Raw genomic sequence first — 22,342 nt, forward strand, 5'->3', positions numbered from 1 at the left:
ACTATGCTCAAATTTATTTTGTTCTCATAGTTTGAATCCCCAGTGAATTCCTGCAATCAGCATGGTTGCTGTTCATTGGAAAACTTAATTCAAGTTCATTACTGACATAGGCCAAATTATTTGAAGTTGAAGGTGCTTAGGGAAAAATCACTAACATGTTATGTAGAAGAAATGTAAAATTATAAGGATTAATTTATACGATGCTACTGAAATGTTTATAGTGTAAATGTAGCATGATTCCCAGAAAACCCTGACTAAAAAATACTGGATTATCAACATTTCTATCTATCTACTTTGGATATAGCAAAGGCAGAGTTTTAGTTCCTCCTCAGCTAGCGCTTCCCAGTCCTCTCACTCCGTTCTTTGGGTTTAATACCAGCACTCACGCCATTTCTTCACTCTCTCCATGGATTGTTTCCGTAACTCAGACATGACCTAAACCAACACAGGGCTTCTGGAGTCTCCAAGGCAAATTTTTCTTTTGATTTAGTGATCCAACAAATTTAATTTGGTATCTTTTTTGTTTGCTTGTTTCTTCTTAAATAAACCGTTTGGTTTGACACATTTAAGCAAATGAGTGCGTTGTTGGGCGTCAACATACATTACTCACCAGTCTTACTGAAATGGGGAAAGGACGGAGCATTTTGGTCACGTGATGTACGTGCCAGGAAGCGAAGGTCTTTAGGCAGGACCGGCTCATCCAGTTCTTGCCGAAGCCCTCCACCCACTGCCCAGTGGAGACAGACGACTCTTCTTCAGGGACCCTACGGCTGAGCACCAGGAGAATCCAGGGACTTCCTCGATCCCCTGGGCCATCAGGGGGAGTCTCCAAGTTCCCAGGGAGTGCACCTTCTGCCGGCCTAGGAAAGGGGGTTCAAACTGTTAGGGGTCAAGTCCTGTCCCCAAGGGACACGGTCAAGTTCTTGCCTCCTTTCCACAAACACCACTTGTTTGGAAATAGGGTTCTTCCAGATGGTCTTGGTTAAGATCGGGCAGGGTGCACGATCATCCAGTACAGATGTGTCCTGATAAGAGGAGGGGAATTTGGACAGAATGACAGTGAGACACAGGGAGGCCGTGAAGGTGGAGAGAAGCGGCCCGGAGCTGAGGAGCACAAGGGCGTCTGGCCCGCTCCAGATCGAGAGGAGGGGGGAATTGTCCAGTACGGGCTTCAGGCGTCCAGCCTCACAACCTTGAGAGAGTTAGACAGGTGCCAAGTGTCACACCTGCCCCTGGCAGGAGGTGGCTGAGGAAGAGGGGCGTGCCTCCGGCGCCTGTGGCTGCAGGCACACCTGTGTTTGCATAAACGTTTCTGTCTTTCGATATCGGCTAGAAGTCTATTGCGGTATCCACTGCCACGCGGAGCTTGCAGGTGTTTCTCTCTTATCCGGCAACGTACAGGTTAGTTCATCTCTCCTGTATGACCTTTACCACCTGATGGCCTGTGCTTAGCGAGCTCTGAAAGGGACAGATAGGATTACCAGGTGCCACATTCTCTTGCAGCTAATTCGTTAGTACTCACGGTCTCAGTCCACAAGATAGCTGACGAGGGCACAATTTCCTGTGGAACAGCTGAGAGCAGACTTGTAAGACGAGCTTTAAGAGGCTCCAAAGTAATATTGTGCTTACTTTGCACAACAAATAAAATTTGGAAACATGCAAACACAGCCATGCAACCCAGAGTCCCATAAATATTTAGCGTCTTTTTAAATGACTTTACTATGGCCCACAGTTTCTAGACACCTAATAAAAATGATTTGCTGTGACTTTTTAATTAGGTCACTACAAAGAAAACACAAAAATGCTTTATTGTTATTCAACGTGCTTTTTAAGTTGGTTTGTGTAGCTTCAAAGAAGATTGCTGTTTGGTGCCATGCTTATAGCCTGTCCATCGTTATGCATTTCACAGTATTATGAGCTACACAGAGAGACTGAAGTCCCGAAGGTGGGGAAATGCATACATGAACAGCATGCAGTGCTTCCATACATGGTACGGTCACGCGTGTGAGCAGCGCAGTGTGGGCTGGGAATGCTGTGAGTTAAGTTGCGTTTCTCTCGTGGTGGACAGTGTGTGTCTGAGGACAACATGGGAATAGAGAATGGGAACAGACCTTGTTCTGGGCACTGTGTCACAGCAGCATTCGTGGGCATTAGGGGCAGAATTGCGTCCCCCAAAAGGGATGATAAAGCCCTAACCCCAGAACCTCAGAATCTGACCCCATCTCCAAATAAGGAAGCTGCGATTAGCTACAGCAAGGCCAAGGGAGAGCAGGGTGGGCTCTGAGCCAACAGGACTTGAGTCCTTGCATGAAGACGGAATTCAGATGCAGCCTGAGTCCCACAGAGGGAGAAGACAGAACGCCCGGGGCCCGCCGGCCTGGCCAGGAGCTGGAGAGGCAGGCAGCGGATTCTCCCCCAGGTGTCAGAGGGGCACCGCCCTGCAACAACCCCATTTCAGACTCCAGAACCGAGGGAGAGGAAATCTTGTTCCAATCCACCCAGGTTCTCCTCCGGCAGCCCCAGCAAACTAAGACGGTAGGTCAATGGATAATTTGCCACGTAATTTCACTTTCAGCCAAGGTCTGATGAGGGTGAACGTTTTGATTTAAAGACTCTCAGGCTGTCAATGAAATCAGGAAAGTGCACATCTATCATTGACTCTGTGCCTTCCCGTCAGCAGAGTCTGGGACTTGTAAACAAGGCTGTGACATTCTCCATTATAAAGGAAGGAAGAAGCCGGACACAGTTTATCTTGGAACTAATAGCTAAAGTGTGGTTCAATCTTGGAGTAGTGAAAATTCACCTCCAGGGCTATTTTGCATGAAAATAAATTTTATGGCTTAACATATTTTTCTTTAAGTAACTACATATTTAAATTGTGCAAAGAAAATGTCTGCTGAGAACTTCTGGGAAGATGGCAGACTAGAAAGACATGGGACTCTCTTCTCTCCCAGAAAAATAGCTAGAGGGCAGGCAGAAACAGCCTGGAAAAAAATCTGCTAGAATTTAGGACACCAGAGGAAGGCTGGACACACCCCAGAAAAGAGAGGGACAAAGGGAAAGAATCCTGATGGCAAAACTGTGAGGTAAAAGCAGCAGCTGCAACTGCTCCATAGATGGGTTTGAATTCTCAGCCCTCTGGGCCAGTGGCTACAGGCAAGGGGGGCCCTAGGGACCCACCTCCCCAGGAAAAGGGAGAGAGAGGCATAGCCTAAGCTGGCTCAGCTTTTGACCCACAGATCTGGTTTGCTGTGCCCATGAATGTTTCCGGGGCCTCTCTGCTAACTGGGGCTGGTTGTTGAAGATGCAGAGGGGAGAGGAATTATTTCCTACCCTGGAAAAGGGAGGGAGCAGCCAGCGAAGGCTGGAGAACTGTCTCTGAGAAAGAGAACATTTGAATTATGAGACTCTTAGCCTCCAGGCAGTATCCTCTATCACATCCATCTGTCCAGGTTGCAGCAAACACAGTCTAAGCAGGCTTTGAACTTAGAAGGCTGCCAAAGAGTGCTGCCTACCTGTTGACCAAGGAAGTGCACGTGAGGAAATTAAAAGCAGATAAGAGAGGTTTTTCCCAGACTTTACAGCCTCCCTCCCCAAGGCCCTTGGAAGTGGGTCTGCAACCCATTACTGAGTCCAGGGCCCAGATCTGAGCAACCCACAGGGACAATCCGAAAGGCCCAGAACAGGTGGAAATAAGAATCAAAGAACAGCAGTAACACAGCCTCCCACCACTAAGAGAGAAGTTGAACATATGAGTAAACTCACAGTCCTAATCAGATGTCTAGAGGTCAGCAAAAATTACAAGCCATACCAAGAAAATGGAAGAAATGGACAGAGGAAAGGAATATATAATATCAAAGCCCCAGAAAGAGACACAGGATTTGAGACAGCTAATCAACGAGATGCACACAAATTTCCAAAATCAAATGAATGATTTGAAAGGCAATATGGCTAAAGACATAAAGGACATCAAGAAGACACAAAGTGAGCACAAAGAATCTGAAAATCTGAATAGAAAAGTAACAGATGTGCTCACTTTGGCAGCACATATACTAAAATTGGAACTATACAGAGAGGATTAGCATGGCCCCTACCCAAGGATGACTCGCAAATTCACAAAGCATTCCATGTATCTTCAAAAAAACACAATTAAAAATAAATAAATGAAAAGTGATAAGAGTTCATGGGAATGAAAGACATGAAAGATGAGATAAAAAACACATTAGAGAGAGGTGGGCAAGATGGCGTCTGAGTGGGTGCACTCCCGTCATCTCTTCTGCAAAAATCCAGCTGAGTTGGGATAGAATCCTGCCCAAGTGAGTAGTTGTGGGAACCCACAAAGCAGGAGGCTTCTGGATATCGATCTGGATAGAATGAGATGAAAGGAGTGCTTGCTCAAGGTAAAACTGTGGGTTTCTGGCACTAGAGCCCGAAGCTGTGGGAAGGCTAAACCCTTCCCCTAGGGCTGAGAGCCTCAGCATTCCCTGAACACTGCCGGTCACATGGTGCCGTTCCCGAGCCTCTTGTTCCCCAAACATGTGATCCCTGAACCTGTGTTCCCTGAACCTTGTGTTCCCCGAACCCCACATTCCCCAAACCCGCATTCCCTGAGCCTGCATTCCCCCAAACCTGCATTCCCCAAACCCAGCGCTCACCAAACGCTGGCATTCCCCTAGCCCTCCAGTCTCAGACAAACTCTGAGAGTGGGAGGGTTTTGGTAAGAGGTGCAGAGGGGCCTGAGGGGTGTAGGTTCAACTGTCTGGTCCCCCCTTTTTTCGAGCTTGGAGGAGCATATCAGCTGACTTGGGGAGAGGCTAGGAAGAGAAGAGAGGTGAATCTGCTGAGAGAGCCCTATTTACCTAAACGGCCTGGGATAGGAAAACTTGGTCTAGGAGAAGGTGGAGTCAGAAAGTTAACTAGTCCTGCACAGCACACCTAAGGGAAGGGTGTGCTTGGTAGGCTTCCAGTAGCGTATTTAGGACATGCTTGGTAGGTTTCCAAAGCATGTTTAGGGTTCCTGGCAAGGTGTGGGTACTCACTCTCACAGAAACTAAGAGTCATTATTTTCTGTGGTGAATCGGTTCACCAGGGTGCCATTTGAATCTCAGAAGGGAGCTCTCACATGGCCTTCCTGCTGCCTGGGAGAAAGGGAAGTGAGGAAGGGAGAAAGGGGGAAGGTCAGACTCCTAAGCAGTTTATTCAACTGCAAAGACGATTCCTTGCTTGGCCTTGTCTGGTCTTTTTTGTTTGTTTGTTTTCTTGTCTTTCCTTCTTCTTTATCCCCCCATGGCTTTTTTTTTTTTTTTTTTCCTTTTTCTTTTTTTTTTTTTCTTTCTATTAGGTGCTGCAGGCAGTGTTTCTTATTTGCTATGCTTTCTTATCCTCGATTTCCTCCTTTCTGTGTGTGGTGATTTTGGTTACCAATGCTAACCCCTTTCTTTTACATCTTTCCTATTTTCCATTGCCTATTGTTTCTCTTACATTCACCTCTCCTTTTTTAGCACCCAATTTTTCTGACTTTTTATTTCTAACACCTCTATTCTGTTTCCTATCTTTTGTTCACTTTTTATGTTATTGCCCTTTCTTTTCTCTTTCCAATTCTCCTGACAACGCTGGTCTTTTAATTCATAGTATATTCTTCTCCATATTAAGTTTACCACCTCATTGTAGGTACTCCCTTTATTACTGTTATAACTCTACACAGCTCACATTCTCCTAGGCCTTGCATGGTTCTTCTGCTAAAATTTACCATCAATACTACTATTATACCTTTTCTTTTCTTACCTCTTTTGCTTTCCCTGGCTCTAATATTTTCCTTCAAGGGAACTTAGATAAGAACAAGGAAATAGAATAAGAAAAACTAAGTGTCAAAGAGAAGACTTAACACACACACAAAAACAGCAGCTAAGTAAACCCTGAGAATAGATGGGGAAGCTAATCAATTGAACAAATCCATCAAGATAAAATGATGACCAGCCACAAAAAATTACAAACCATACCAATAATCAGGAAAATATGGCCCAATCCAATAAACAAACTAAAAACCAGGAAGAGGAGCTGAACACTGAACAACTAATCAAAGCTCTCAAAACATATATCATGGACAAATTTAATGAAGTGAAGGAAGATATTAAGGACATTAAGAAAACACTTGGATAGCATAAAGAAGAAATTGTAAACAAACTCAAAAAGATAACAGATATGATGGTGATGAATGGCACAATCCAAGAAATTAAAAATATACTCTCAGCAAACAACAGCAGATTTGAAGAGGAAGAGGAAAGAATTAGTGATGTGGAAGACAATACATCTGAAATCAAATAGATAGTAGATTTGATTGGTAAAAAGATAGAAAAAATCCAGCAGGGACTTAAGGACCTGAATGACAATGCAAATGCACAAACATATGCATATAGGCATCCCAGAAGGAGAAGAGAAGGGAAAGGGGACAGAAGGTGTATTGGAGGAAATAATGGCTGAAAACTTCCCAAACCAATTGAGAGAGATGGATGTTCATGTCCAGGAAGCACAACACACACCAAACAACATAAATCCCAACAGGACTACCCCAAGACATATACTTGTCAAATTTTCCAACACTCAAGAAAAAGAGAAAATACTGAAAGCAGCAAGAGAAGAGAGAACCATCACATACAAGGGAAGCTTAATAAGAATTTCTGATTTCTCATCTGAAACCATGGAGGAAAGAAGACAGTGGTAAGACATAGTCAAAGTGCTTAAAGAAAAAAATTCCAAGCACGAATATTCTATCCAGCAAAGCTGGCATTCAAAAATGATAGAGAGTTCAAAATATTCACAGATAAACAGAAACTAAGAGAGTATGCCAAGAAGAAACATACCCTTCAAGAAATACTAAAGGGAGTTCTGCAGGAGGAAGGAAAAAAACATGAGAGACAGAATTGGAGGAGAGTGTAAGAACAACTAAAAAGACAAAATGAAAAAACAAACAAACACAACATATGACATACACAAATCCAAAGAAAATATGGCTAATGTAAGTAATTCCTTGAGAGTAATAACACTGAATGTCAATGGACTAAACTCACCTGTTAAGACACAGATTGGAAGAATGGATAAGGAAATATGACCCATCTATATGCTGTTTACAAGAAACACATCTTAGACCCAGGGATTCAAGGAGCTTGAAAGGGAATGGCTGGGAAACAATCTTGCAGGCAAACAATAAACAAAAAAGGACAGGAGTAGCTATATTAGTATTGGACAAAATAGAATTTAAATGCAATACTACTGTGAGAGACAAAGATAGACACTACATATTAATAAAAAGGGTAATCTTTCAAGAAGAAAGAACAATCATAAATATTTATGCTCCTAACCAGGGTGCCTCCAAATACATGAGGCAAACACTGGAAAATCTAAGTGAAGGAATAGGTACCTCTACAATTATACTGGGGGACTTTAATACACCGCTGTCACTGTTGGACAGAACATCTCAAGAAAGAATCAATAAAGAAACAAAGACTTTGAACAATATATTAGAGAAGCTGGACCCAATACACATATACAGAACATTACACCCAAATACAGCAGAATATACATTCTTCTCAAGCACACATGGACACATGGATGTGGTAGGCCACAGAGAAAGTCTCAGTGGATTCAGAAAGATTGAAATTGTACAAAGTAATTTATCTGACCACAGTGGAATGAAGTTGGAAATCTGCAAGGGCCAGAGACATGGATTAGGCACCAAGAAACGAAAGTTAAACAACACACTCTTGGACAATCAGTGGGTCAAGCTGGAAATCTCAAAGGAAATCAGTAACTACACTGAAACTAATGAAAATGATAACACAACATATCAAAACTAATGGGATGCAGGAAAAGCTATACCAAGAGGGAAATTCACAGCCATAAATTCATACATCAAAAAAGAAGAAAGAGGGAAACGGACTTTGGCCCAGTGGTTAGGGCGTCTGTCTACCACATGGGAGGTCCGCGGTTCAAGCCCCAGGCCTCCTTGACCCATGTGGAGCTGGCCCATACGCAGTGCTGATGCGCGCAAGGAGTGCCCTGCTACACAGGGGTGTCCCCCGCGTAGGGGAGCCCCACGTGCAAGGAGTGCACCCATAAGGAGAGCCGCCCAGTGCGAAGGAGGGAGCAGCCTGCTAAGGAATGGCGCTGCCCACACTTCCCGTGCTGCTGACGACAACAGAAGTGGACAAAGAAACAAGATGCAGCAAAAAGACACAGAAAACAGACAACCGGGGGAGGGGAGGGTAATTAAATAAATAAAAATAAATCTTTAAAAAAAAAATCATCCAACTTATTTAAAAAAAAAAAAAAGAAGAAAGAGCTAAAATTGAAGACCTAACTGCACACTTGGAGGAATTAGTAAAAAAAACAACAAACTAGCCCCAAAGGAAGAGGAAAGAAAGAAATAACAAAGATCAGAGCAGAACAAAATGAAATAGTAATTAAGAAAGCACTATAAAAAATGAACAAAACAAAGAGCTGGTTCTTTGAGAAAATCAATAAAATTGACAAACCCTTAGCTAGATTAACAAAGAAAAAAAGAGAGAAGATGCAAATACACAAAATAAGAAATGAGAAAGGGGATATCACCACTGATCCCACAGAAATAAAGAATATCATAAGAGGATACTTTGAAAAACTATATGCCAACAAGAAGGACAATTTTGAGGAAATGGACAAAGTCCTAGAAACATAAAAGCAGCCCACAATGACAAAAGAAGAAATTGGTGATCTCAACAAACCAATCACAAGTAAAGAGATAGAATCAGTCATTAAAAACCTCCCAACTAAGAAGCGCCCTAGGCCAGATGGCTTCACAGGTGAATTCTCCCAAACATTACAGAAAGAACCAACACCAATCTTGCTTAGACTCTTTAAAAAAAAATTGAAATAGAAGGAACATTGCCTACCTCATTCTATGATGCTAACATTACCCTAATCCCAAAGCCAAACAAAGACACCACAAGAAAGGAAAATTACAGACCAATCTCTCAAATGAACCTAGATGTGAAAATCCTCAATAAAATACTTACTAACCATATTCAACAAAACATTAAATGAATTATACACCATGACCAAATGGGTTTCATTCCTGGTATGCAAGGATGGTTCAACATACGAAAATCAATTAATACAATACACCACATAAACAGATTGAAGGGAAAAATTATATGATTATATCTATAGATGCAGAAAAAACATTTGACAAAATACAGCACCCTTTCTTGATAAAAATGTTGTGAAAGATTGGAATAGAGGGAAACTTTCTGAACATGATAAAGGGTATATATGAAAAACACACAGCTAACATCATTTACAATGGTAAAATCCTAAAATCTTTCCCTCTAAGATCAGGAACAAGACAAGGATACCCACTATCACCCCTCCTGTTTAACATTGTGTTAGAAGTACTTGCTTGAACACTGAGGCAAGAACCAGATATAAAAGGCATTCAAATTGGAAAGGAAGAAGTCAAAATTTCACTATTTGCAGACAATATGATCCTACACATAGAAAGCCCTGATGAATCTACAACAAGACTTCTAGAACTTATAAATGAGTTCAGTAAAGTCACGTTATAAGACCAATGCACAAAAATCAGTAGCATTTCTGTACACCAACAATGAGCAATCCGAGGAGGAAATCAAGAAACAAATACTATTTACAATAGTAAATTTTAAAAAATCAAATACCTAGGAATAAATTTAGCTAAAGATATAAAAGACTTATACATAGAAAACTACACAAGGCTGTTCAAGGAAATCAAAGAAGACTGAAATAAATGGAAGAATATTCCCTGTTCATGGATAGGAAGACTAAATATCATTAAGATATCTATTGTCAATGCAATCTCAATAAAAATCAACACAGCATTTTTTAATGAACTAGAAAAATTAACTATGAAATTTATTTGTAAAGAAAGAGGCCCCAAATAGTCAAAGACATATTGAAAAAGAAAAATGAAATTGGAGGACTCACACTATCCGACTTCAAAACATACTACAATGTTACAATGGTGAAAACAGCATGGTATTAGCCCAAGGATAGATATATTGACCAATGTAACTGAATTGAGAGTTCTGATATAGATCCTCACATATACAGTCATCTGATATTCAACAAGGCCACCAAATCCTCTCAACTGGGAGAGAATGGCCTTTTCAACAAATGGTGCTTGGAGAACTGGATATTCACATGCAAAAGAATGAAAGAGGATTACCCTCTCACACCTTAAATAAAAATCAACACAAAATGGATCAAAAACCTAAATATAAGAGCTACAACCATAAAGACCTTGGAAAACAATGTAGGGAAGCATCTACCGGAACTTGTAATAGGAAATGGCTTCACGAACTTCTCACCCAAAGCATGAGCAGCAAAAAAACAAATAGATAAATGTGACCTCCTCAAAATTAAAGCCTTTTGCACCTCAAAGGAATTTGTCAAGAAAATGAAAAGACAGCCTACCCAATGAGAGACAATATTTGGTAACCATGTATCTGAATAGGAGACTAATATCCTGCATATATAAAGAAATCCTATATCTTGAAAATAAAAAAAAACAACCCAATTAAAAAATGGGCAGGAGATTTGAACAGACACTTCTCCAAAAAAGAAATACAAATAGCTAAAAAGCACATGAAAAGATGCTCAAAATCACTAACTATTAGGGAAATTCAATTCAAAACTACAATGAGATACCATCTGTAGCAGTTTGATATGGTAATGAATTCCAAAAATAGATATTGGATTATGTTTGTAATCTGGTCTGTACCTGGGCATGATTAAGTTATGATTAGGGCTTTTGATTGGGTCACATCATTAGGTTGTTGAGTCCTCACCCCTTGGTGCATGGGGACTCACAGATAAAAAAGCATGGCAAAGGACAGAGTTGGGGGTTTTCTGATATTTGTTTTTTGATGTTGGAGTTTGATGCTGAAGTCTTAAGTTGGAGCCCCAGGAGGTAAGCATGCAGAAGAAAGAGAAGCAAGCCCTGGGAAGAGAGGACCTGAGCCAGGAGTAGAGCACAGAGAAATAGAGACAACTCCTTAGATATGGCCTAAACCCAGGGAGAGAGACAGAGTCATTCACCTGATAGTCTACAGCTAACCTTGTGGAGAAAACAGAGGAGCTGAACCCAGAGGAACCCAGGAAGCCTGAACCTGGCAGACATGGGCAGCCATCTTGCTCCAACATGTGAAAATAGACATTGGTGAGGGATGTAACTTATGCTTATGGCCTGGTATCTATAAGCTCCTGTCCCAAATAAATACCCTTATAAAAACCAACCAATTTCTGGTATTTTGCATCATCACCCCTTTGGCTGACTAATATACCATCTTACTCCCATAAGACTGGTGGCTATTAAAAAAAAAACTACAAGTGTTGTAGAGCATTTGGAGGAATGGGAACACTAATCCACTGCTGGTGAGAATGCAGAAGGATCCAGCCATTCTGGAGGATAGTTTGGCGACTACTCAAAAAACTAGCAATGAATGTGCCATGATGATGAAAGAGGTTTTTGACATGGGAGGAGTGGGGTGAGAGGGATGGGGGCTATATAGGGACCTCATATTTTTTTAATATGACATTAAAAAAATAAATAAAACAAACAAACAAACAAACAAAAAACTAGCTATAGATTTGCCATATGACCAAGCAATTCCACTGTTGGGTATATACCCAGAAGAACTGAAAACAAGAACACAAACCAATATATGTACATCAATGTCCATAGCGGCATTATTAACTATTGCCAAAAGCTGGAATCAGCCCAAATGCTCATCAACAGATGAATGGATAAACAAAATGTGGAATATACATACAATGGAATGCTACTCAGCTATAAGAAAGAATACAGTACAAACACGTGGGATAACATGAATGAGTCTCGAGAACCTTATGTTGAGTGAAGCAAGCCAGGCATTGAAGGACAAATACTACATGACTCTCTGATATGAAATAACCAAACCAAGCTGTCTCAGAGAGCTAGAGACTGGAAGAGATTGGCTTAGAGGGAATTGGGGAGGAGAGGAAGGTTGTGAGCAGATGCCTACATGGGTGAAATCTATGATAAGGTGGAGGTAAGTAGTTGTAGATGGAAGGGATAAGATGGGGGCATAGGGATACTATTGGTTGGGGCTTTGCAGGCTTGAGGGGGCTAGGGTTCAGAGGATGGGTCAGATGGCCCAAGGAATTGGGAAGTGGGTTGGGGGGAACAGATGAACATGGGAGATTGTTTGGTATGTGGTTGAAACTATAATGTTGAGAAAACTCTTTAGAAAATACCAAAGGGAGGGTTACCTGTTTAAGGTGCTTAATGGGGCACATCTGGTGCAGGGCAAGCTTCTAGGGATTGTGTGGGTGCTCATCTTGTCATAGTGTGTTACATCATTGGGTGGAGACCCATACAATGTGTGGGAAGGTGTACCCCCATTCTGGGGAGGTCAGATATTCTCAAACATAGGAAATTGTGTCTCTTGAGAGAATTGGTGACTCCCAATGGGAGAAGACAGTCTAGTGTGTCAAGCCCTCAGCAGTGTTGCAAGTATCTATGGGCCTTGATGGGAGGGAGAGAGAGGAATAGAATAGATGGAAGCAGGATAAATGGGGGGCAATGGAAGTATTCCACAAGACTGTGGAATGATGGATATAGGACATTTTGAATTTCACCAAAAATGTATAAAAGTCTATAGGCTAAAATGTAAACCATAATGTAACTAAAAATTTAGAAAACGTGCGGTCTAAAATATAAACTACAATGTAAACCAAAATGAAACCATGTTTGGTAGCTATAGTTCAATATCTGTACATCAGCTACAGCAAATATAACATGAACATGTAAAATTATCATTGCTGGAGAAGAGGAAAAAAGGGTTTGATGTTGGATGTATGGGAGTCCCCTATATTGTATATGTCATTTTACTGTGATGTAAAACTTTTTTGAAGACAAAATTTAAAACTTTTTTAAAAAGAATGTAGACATGGAGGAAGGAATGAAAGAAATTGTCTTGCCATTGTACATACAGGGCAACACCGATTACAGTGATGAGAGGCAAAATGTCAAAAACAAAGTATTATGATATTTTTCATTTTTTTAATACCCCAATTGATTTCTTACTTTATTTCAGTTTTTCTAAATTAGCATATATTCTATTTCTAATCTTTAAAGTTATTGTTACTATTTCATTTTCCTACTAATTGAATTTGGCAATATATTAGGGTTCATTTTTGCAGACGTTTTAGACCACACAGAGGTTCAACTATGGCAAGGGAGGAACACTGGTGTGGCTGTTATTGATGAGGGACACATGGTTGGAAGGGAGTTCCCCAGGGCATGTATAAAGGGTATATAAAAATGTTCAGATATTCATTGGGTATTTTCATAGTAGTTAGTTACAAATGACAACTGAGGGAGTCCTGAATTCCTAGCCAGGGGAACTTTGTTACATTCTCCAACGGAACAGCAGCAATCCGCAATGTACAAGGGCAAAGACCAGTGAAGAAGGATAGTCCAATGATGAGCCCTTGATACTGATGACTATGCTTATGAGCCTGTGTGCCTGAAATTTCAACTAGGCCTGGAGCTACAGGGTGCCTAAGAGTTACTTCCTGAGAGCCTCCATGTTGCTCAAATGTGACCACTCTCTAAGCCAAACTCATCATGTAAATGCATTACCTTCCCCCCAGCATGGAACATGACTCCTGGGGATAAGCCTCCCTGGTGCCAAGGGATTCCTACCAATCACTAACTGGTGATGCAACTTGAAAAAGGCCTTGAATAAAAGGGGGAAATGGTAAAGACACATGAGATTATATTGCTAAGAGTACTCAAAAAATGGTTGGGAGGTCACCAGTGGGGTCACACGTACACACCTCAGCAAGATCCTAGAGACAGCCAAAGTAGATACAACCCCAGGTACTGGTGCTCCTGAGAGCTATGGAGACACACAGGTGCTATGGTCATATGGCAGATGGCTCTGGAGTTCAGTGCCTTGTCAGTGGGCCCTGCTTTGGAATTTGTGCTTCTGAGTGTGATGGAGTTGGACTCAGATGTGACCTTTTTACACATGCCTCTTCTGTTACTTTTACTGAACCTGTGGTTGGTGCTGCAGTTGGTGTATACTGAGGAGACTTGAATCTCTGGACTGGCCATGTGCCAGCTTCACCCTAAGCCTCAGCAGAGTTGCAACTCCTACTCTCCAGTTCATTGGTCTTACCCAGGTTAGCTAACAGGGAAGTAAAGATGGTCAACCACCACACCAGGGAACCAAGAGTAACTTCATCTGCAAGCAGGAGAATCTCACTCATCAACCATGTGGATCTAAGCTCCCTCTCAATATAGAGGTGGAATGGACATCACCATTCCAGGGCCCACAGGATGGAGGAATAAAATATGGATTGGAGTGGACTTACTGGTATTCTACTATAGAACTATTGTGATTAGTAGTGGAAGAAATTGTAACATTGATGTGGAGAAAGTGGCCACAGTAGTTGTTGAGGGCAGGGAGAAGGAAGAAGAGATGTGATGTGGAGGCATTTGTGGGACTTGAAGTTGTCCTAAATGATATTGCAGGGACAGATACTGGACATTATATATCCTGCCATAACCCACTGAATGAACTGGGGGAGAGTGTAAACTCTTATCTATGCAATGCAGTAGTGCTCCAAAATGTATTCACCAGATGGAATGAATGTGCCACAATGATGAAAGAGGTTGTTGATGTGGGAGGTGTGGGGTGGGGTGGGTATGGGGTATATGGGAACCTCTTATATTTTTTAATGTAACATTTTTCATAATCTATATATCTTCAAAAAATACAATTAAAAAATGCAAAAAAAACACAAAACAAAACAAACAACCTAAACAAACCCAAAACCACACATTAGAGGCATACGACAGTAGACTTGAAATGTTAGAAGAAAGAATATGTGATACAGGAGACAAAACAGCTGAAATTGAAGAGGGAAAAGGAAAGAGAAAGGAAAACATCGAGCAGGGCTCAGGGAGTTGAATGACAACATGAAGCACAGCAACATGCGCCATGGGAGTTCCAGAAGGAGACGAGAAGGCAAAAGGGTCAGAAGGAGTGTTTGAGGAAATAATGGCTGAAAATTTACCAACTCTAATGAAAGAAATGAACTTATGTATCCAAGAAACACAGAATACCCCAATCAGAATAAACGGAAATACACCTAACTCCAAGACACAAACCACTCAGAAAGTGAAATATCAAAGATCAAGAGAAAATTGTGAGAGCAGCAAGGAAGGTGCAAACCATCATATACAAGAGATGCCCAGTAAGACTTGGCATGGATTTCTCATCACAAACCATGGAGGAGAGAAGATACAATTAGGATGCTGAAAGAGAAAAACTGCCAGCCGAGAATTTGTTATCCAGCAAAATTGTCCTTCAAATGTGAAGGTGAGATTAAAACATTCACAAATGAATAGAGATGAAGAGAGTCTGTAAAAAAAGAATCCCTATTTAGAGGAAAAATTAAAGAGACCTTACAGTTTGAAAGAAAAAGACAGCAGAGGGAGGTTTGGAGGAGAGTATAGAAGAAAGAAAAGCAGAAAGGATAACCAAAAAAGTAAAATGACAGATGAAAGCAAGATATGACATATGAAAACCAAAGAATACAATAGTGGAAGTAAATAATGCATTTACAGTAATATCATTGAATGTGAATGGATTAAACTCCCCAATCAAATGATATAGGATAACAGAATGGATTTTTTAAAAATGACCCATCCATATGCTTCCTATAAATGACTCACCTTAAACCCAGGGATACAAATTGGCTGAAAGTAAAAGGTTGGAAAAAGATATTCCATGTAAACAGTGACCAAAAAAGAGAAGGAGTAGCTATACTAATATTGGACAAAACAGACTTTAAATGCAAAAAAGTTATGAGATACAGAAAGACATTATACATTAATAAAAGGGACAATCCACCAGGAAGAAATAAAGGTTGTAAATATCTATGCATGTAATCAGGTGCCCCCAAAATATATGAGGCAAACTATGGCAAAACTGAAGGGAGAAATACACATCTCTACAACAATAGTTGGAGACTTCAACATACCATTGACATCATTAGATAGAAAACTAGATAGAAGATCAACAAGGGAACAGAGAACTTGAACGTTATGATAAATGAGCTAGACCTAACAGATATATACAGACCATTGCATCCCAAATCAATGAGTGAGTTATACATTCTTTTCAAGTACTCATGGATCTTTCTCCAGGATAGAACATGTCAGGTCACAGGGCACAGGTCTCAGGAAATATAAAAATTCTGAAATTATACAAAGCATCTTCTCATATCGTAATGGAATGAAACTGGAAATCAATTATAGATGGGGAAAGAGGTGAAATCACACATATGTGGAGGAAGGTAAACAACACACTCTTAAATAATCAGTGGATTAAAGAAGAAATTGTAAATGAAATTAGTAAATACATTGAGACAATTGGAAATAGCCACAACTTATCAGAATTTATGGGAGACGGCAAAGGCTCTGCTGAAAGGGAAATTTACAGCCCCAAATGCCTATATTAAAGAAGAAGAAAGAGCTAAAATCAAAGATCTAACTGAACAACTGGAGAAACTAGTAAAAGAACAAAACATTACCAAAGAAAGCAGAAGGAAAGAAATAATAAAGATTAGAGCAGAAATAAATGAAATTGAGAACCAAAAAATGAGAGAAAATTAACAAAACCAAAAGCTGGTTCTTTGAGAAGATCAAAAAAATTGACAAACCCTTAGCTAGACTAACAAAGAAAAAAAGAGAGAAGCTGCAAATAAATAATATCAGAAATGAAAGAGGGGAAGTTACAACTGACACCAAAGAAATAAAAAGGATCATAAGAGAATATGATGAGAAACTGTATGCCAACAAACTGGACAACCTAGATGAAATGGACAAATTCCTAGAAATGCACAACCTACAATGAAACCACAAGAAATATAAGAACTTAACAAACTAATCACATTGAAAGAGATTGAATCTGTCATAAAAAATCTCCCAGCGAAGAATCCAGGACCAGATGACTTTCACAGGTGAAATCTACCAAGGATTTAAAGAAGAATTAACACCCATCCTGTACTCTTCCAAAAAATTGAAGAGGAGGGAAAATTACCAACACATTTTATGAAGCCAACATGACCCTAATACCAAAGCCAGATAAAGATACTATAAGAAAAGGAAATTTAGACTGAAATGAACATAGATGCAAAAATTCTCAACAAAATACTTGCAAATAGAAGCCAAAAGTAAATCAAAAGACTTATACAGGGAAGCAGACTTGGTCCAGTGGATAGGGCATCTGTCTACCACATGGGAGGTCCAAGGTTCAAACCCCGGGCCTCCTTGACCCGTGTGGAGCTGGCCCATGCGCAGTGCTGATGCGCGCAAGGAGTGCCCTACTACGCAGGTGTGCCCCCCATGTAGGGGAGCCACACACGCAAGAAATGCGCCCCGTAAGGAGAGCCGCCCAGGGCGAAAGAAAGTGCAGCCTGCCCAGGAATGGTGCCACAGACATGGAGAGCTGACGCAGCAAGATGACGCAACAAAAAGAAATACAGATTCCTGTGTCGCTGGCAACAACAGAAGTGAACAAAAAAAGAACACTCAGCAAATGGACACAGAGAACAGACAACTGGAGGGGGGGGGGGCGAACAGGAGAGAAATAAATAAAAAATAGATCTAAAAAAAAAAAAAGGCTTATACACCATGACCAAGTGGCATTTATTCCTGGTATGCAAGGGTGTTTCAACCTAAGAAAATCAATTAACATAATACACCATATTAACAAAATGAAGGGAAAAACCTACATGATCATGTTGGTCAATGCAGAAAAGGCATCTGACAGAATCCAGCATCTTTTTTTGATAGAAACACTACTTCAAAGGTGTTTTTTCAAATGGAAAATTCTTCATTATGATAAAAGACATATATGAAAAACCCACAGCCAGCACTGTACTCATTGGGGAGAGATTGAAAGCTTTCCCTCTAAGATCAGGAACAAGACAAGGATGCCCACTGTCACCATTGTTATCCAATATAGTGCTAGAAGTTCTAGCTAGAACAATTAGACAAGAAAAAAATAAAGGCATCCAAATAGGAAAAGAGGAAGTAAAACTCTCACTATTCGGGGATGACATGATCCTATATTTAGAAAATGCTGAAGTATCTACAACAAAGCTACTTGAACGAATAAACAAATTCAGCGAAGTGGCAGGATACAAGATCAACATGCAAAAATCAGTAATATTTCTGTACAGAAATATTGAACAATTTGAGGAGGAAATAAAGGGAAAAATTCCATTTAAATCATGAAGTCTAACCAAATGGAAAGACATTCCGTGTCCATGGAGTGGAAGACTAAATATCATGTAGATGTCTATCCTACCCAAACTGATTTATAGATTCAATGCAATACCAATCAAAATTCCAACAACCCCCTTTCAGAAATAGAAAAGGCAACTACCAAATTCATTGGGAAGAGAAAGTGCACCCAAATAGCCAAAAGCATTCTACAAAAGAAGATCAATGTGGGAGGAATTTTACTGCCTGACCTTGAAACATATTACAAATCTACAGTGGTCAAAATAGCATGGTGTTGGCATAAAGACAGATGTGAATCAGTGGAACAGAACTGAGGGTCCAGAAATAAACCCTCACCTCTACAGCCAACTGGTTTTCAACAAACCTATCAAGTGCATGTTTTGTTTTTTTAATAAATTTTAAAATTTTTATTTGTCTTTTTTTTTAAAGATACATAGATCACAAAAATTAAGTCCATGTTAACGGGACAAAGGAGTCTCTTAACAAATGGTGCTGAGAGAACTGGATATCCATAACAAAAAGAATAAAAACACCTATCTCACTCAGTAAATATCTCACTCACAACTCAAGTAGATTAAAGACCTAAATATAAAAGCCAGGACTGTATAAGTACTAGAAGAAAATGTAGGTAAACATCTTAAAGACCTTGTGGCAGGCAGTAGTTTCTTGGACTGTACACCCAAAACATGAGTAACAAAAGGAAAAACAGATAAATGGAACCTCCTCAAAATTAAACGCTTTTGTACCTCCTAAGACTTTGTCAAAAGGATACAAAGGCAGCCAACTCCATGAGAAAAAATATTTGGAAATCACATATCTGATAAGGGTTTAATATCCGTGATATAAAGAAATGCTACAGATCAACAATAAAAAGACAAACGACCAGATTAAAAACTGGGGAAAAGACTTGAATAGACATTTGTCCAAAGAAGAAATACAATGGCAAAAACCACATGACAAGCCTTGTTTCTCACCCTGGCTTTGCTGATAAATGTGGGAAGATGATCACTAGTGGAGGGGAGACGTGGAACAGATCCGCACGTCTTGGGGGGGCGCGGAGCCTGACCCTGGAGAGAGGAGGCTGGGTCTGGGCAGGCTGTCGCGGCCGTTGGCTTGGAGAGGCAGCCCAGCACCTGTGGCCCCTGCCCCCAGCGCGCACTCCTGCCTCGGAGTTCTGCGTCTTACTGAGCTCCACGAGAAACGGGTTCAGAGCAGCCTTTCACACCTGAAATACCTTTACACTTAGAATCATTGAATTTTAGATCTGAGAGCTAAGAGAACATTTTCTCCAGCCCATCATGTAACAGAAGAAGGCATTGACATTCAAAGGTTAAGCGGCTTTTCTGAAACCACGTAGCGTTTTTGTGACAGAGCCCAGGCACTTTCATGTTGGTTCCGAGCTCATCACCTGAGGACAAGGTCCCATTAGACAGCCGCGCCATCCTAAAAGCTGTTATAAAGCCAGTCTCTTTATACCTAGGACTGTTGTTAATGTTTTAGCCATGGAGCGTTTCCTATTTTATTTATGTAAATCTCCCAGGGAAAGGCCAACATCTTGAAATAGAGGACTGCATTGGCCATTTCAGAGCTTGAGTGCTCCGTGTGGATCAGGGCAACAAAAGGAAACACCTCTTGGTATTTCCAAGCGGCTGAAGGCCCAGAGAGCAGGGGTCACGTCTAATGAGCTCCACGCTTCTGGCGCCTTCCAGCGAGCGGGCAGGGGCTGGACTCCCACGACACTTGTTGAATGACTGGGGAGAACGTTTCGGTGTTGACGAGATGGAAGGATCAAAAGCATGCCCTGGTGCATGTTTGCCTGCTACGTTCCACTGCAGTGGCCGGTTCCTGGGAGACACAGAGCATAGGGGTGTGTCATCCAAGGGCATCCTGGAGGACGGGGCTGGGGCAGGCAGGGAAAGTCCTGACCATTCGAGAACAGCAGGAAGCGTCAGGAGAACCTGCTTTGCAAATGGGTTGAGAACTGAAACGAACCCAGAGGTTTGGAAGTCGTTCAAGCCTAGTTAAAGCAGAGAAACGGGGTGGGGTGGAGGGGACTCCCCAAGTGGACTGGGGATGTTGGCAGCCACTGACCAGGTGTCGAGGGAGTTTGAAAAGACTCTTTGCTGTGTCCACTCCCACGCTGCTTCCAAAGCTGAGAACCACAAGGGGAAGAAACAGCCCAGCCGCCCTGGGATTTCCGTTGTGCAGTTTTTCACTCTATTTCTCACGGAGCAAGTAAGCAAGATCGTTCTTTTCAATCATTTTTATAGAAATACATATTTTCGGAACATTTTCTAGAACTGGACTCCAAGTTACTTGAAAAGGAACAAAGTCAAAATGAAAGAGGAAATCCTGTCTTGAAGACGTCTCATGTTAGGAATGAAGCTGCATATCTCCTTGCAAAGTAACCAAGTAAAAAATATATACAAATGCATAATACATTTTAAAAGCTCATATAAGAAATGGAAACTGTCTTCTGAGTGCATATTTTATAAGGAGGGGTGAAGGAACTGCAGGTGTGAGTGGCCCCACCCTCCCAGAGGTGAAGGATGAAGTGGGGGTGCAGCTGCCCAGCCCTCACTGCTGGTGGGCGCCCACCATCTGGGGGACAGGGCAGCCCAGACCCTGGCGTTGACAGGAAAACTGAGTAAAAGCAAGTTGTGCTGAAAGCAGGTGAGCACAGCACAAGGTTTTGGGGCGAGGGACCTGTGCCTTGACAGCCCCCCCAGGGCTCGGCTGTGGCTAACACTTCAGGGGAGGATAATGGGTTCGCACTCGGTGCCCGCTGCGAGCCTGTCTTCTAGTCTCAGAGCAGCCCACCTTTGGGTCTCAGTTTACCCTCCCTGCAGGTCAGTGCTGATGCACAGAAGCTCCTGAAGAGCCACACGGTCTGGAAGAACTTGCCAGGCGCTCTGAGAACCAGCCGTCCACTGCACACAGGTGCCGAGAGCCAAGGCCAAGCCCAGCACTGCGGTGATAGGTAGCCTCCGAGCTCTGCAGGATGCCCCACAACTCTTTGAGATGATGAGATAAAATGCTAAAAATATGTGGGAACTAAATTAAAAGGAAGGTCAGGACACAGACATGTCTGAATTGGAGACACGGAGCACAGTGAATACAAATTGATAATGCTGAGGCGAGAGATCATTTATTGCTCCTCCATTTCTCGTTGAGAGAACAAGCAATAAAATTGAAATGAATGAAGCAATTTTAGACCTAATTTTCATACAGCATCATTTCTCCTGAAGGTTCACCAAAGAGACCAAGAGAAAAATGAAAAAGCCAACTTACTTCATCCTCAACATCTCCGTGAGGAACTCATTGTCTTGTCTTACAAACAGAAACACTCTTTTTAAGACACAAATTCTGAACAACAAATGGGCTTTTATTCCTGTGTGAATGTGTGCTTAATTGGATATTGATGAAAGTTCAATATCCGTACACACTGATTGCACATGTACCCAGTACACCCACCCAGATCGGAACTCCATTATCTTTTCCTCTTTCATCTACCTATAATCCATCCATCCATCCATCCATCCATCCATCCATCCATCCATCCATCCATCCATCCATTCATCCATCTTCTATCTCTCCCTCTAATCTCTCTATTGATAAGGAATCCATTTCTATCAATCATCTGTCATCTCTGCCTCTCTAGCACCCTCTTTCTCTGACTCTTGTCATTTATGAGTCAATTAAAATACAGTTTTGGTTTTCTTTTCGGTAGGTTTCTTTGCTCCCGATGTCTGCTCCTGTCTTTTTCATATATATATTTATGTCTGGTTCAATTGTCTCCTGAGAAATAAATAGCTGTTTCTTTGAGAGATTATAGAAAAGCTTCCCCAGGATTCTTCCTTGGGAAGTTGAGGCAGGGGCTCTGCAGTGCCTGAGGTTTGAGCCCACGCAGTGCTGAAAAGGCGGCTGTCTCACGTGGTGGCGGCTGGCAGGACGCACCAGACTCGG

General features: G+C 41.4%; 1 non-coding gene across 1 annotated transcript; it reads left to right on the plus strand.

The window, feature by feature from the left end:
• The first annotated feature begins 4,028 nt into the window (after positions 1 to 4,028).
• Positions 4,029 to 4,135, plus strand: LOC111763518 (U6 spliceosomal RNA). The gene has a single exon (XR_002796377.1). It is a non-coding gene; the product is annotated as a U6 spliceosomal RNA (small nuclear RNA).
• Positions 4,136 to 22,342: the final 18,207 nt, after the last annotated feature.

Source organism: Dasypus novemcinctus, chromosome 11 (assembly GCF_030445035.2).
Source record: "Dasypus novemcinctus isolate mDasNov1 chromosome 11, mDasNov1.1.hap2, whole genome shotgun sequence".
In the NCBI taxonomy this organism is placed as follows: domain Eukaryota; kingdom Metazoa; phylum Chordata; class Mammalia; order Cingulata; family Dasypodidae; genus Dasypus; species Dasypus novemcinctus.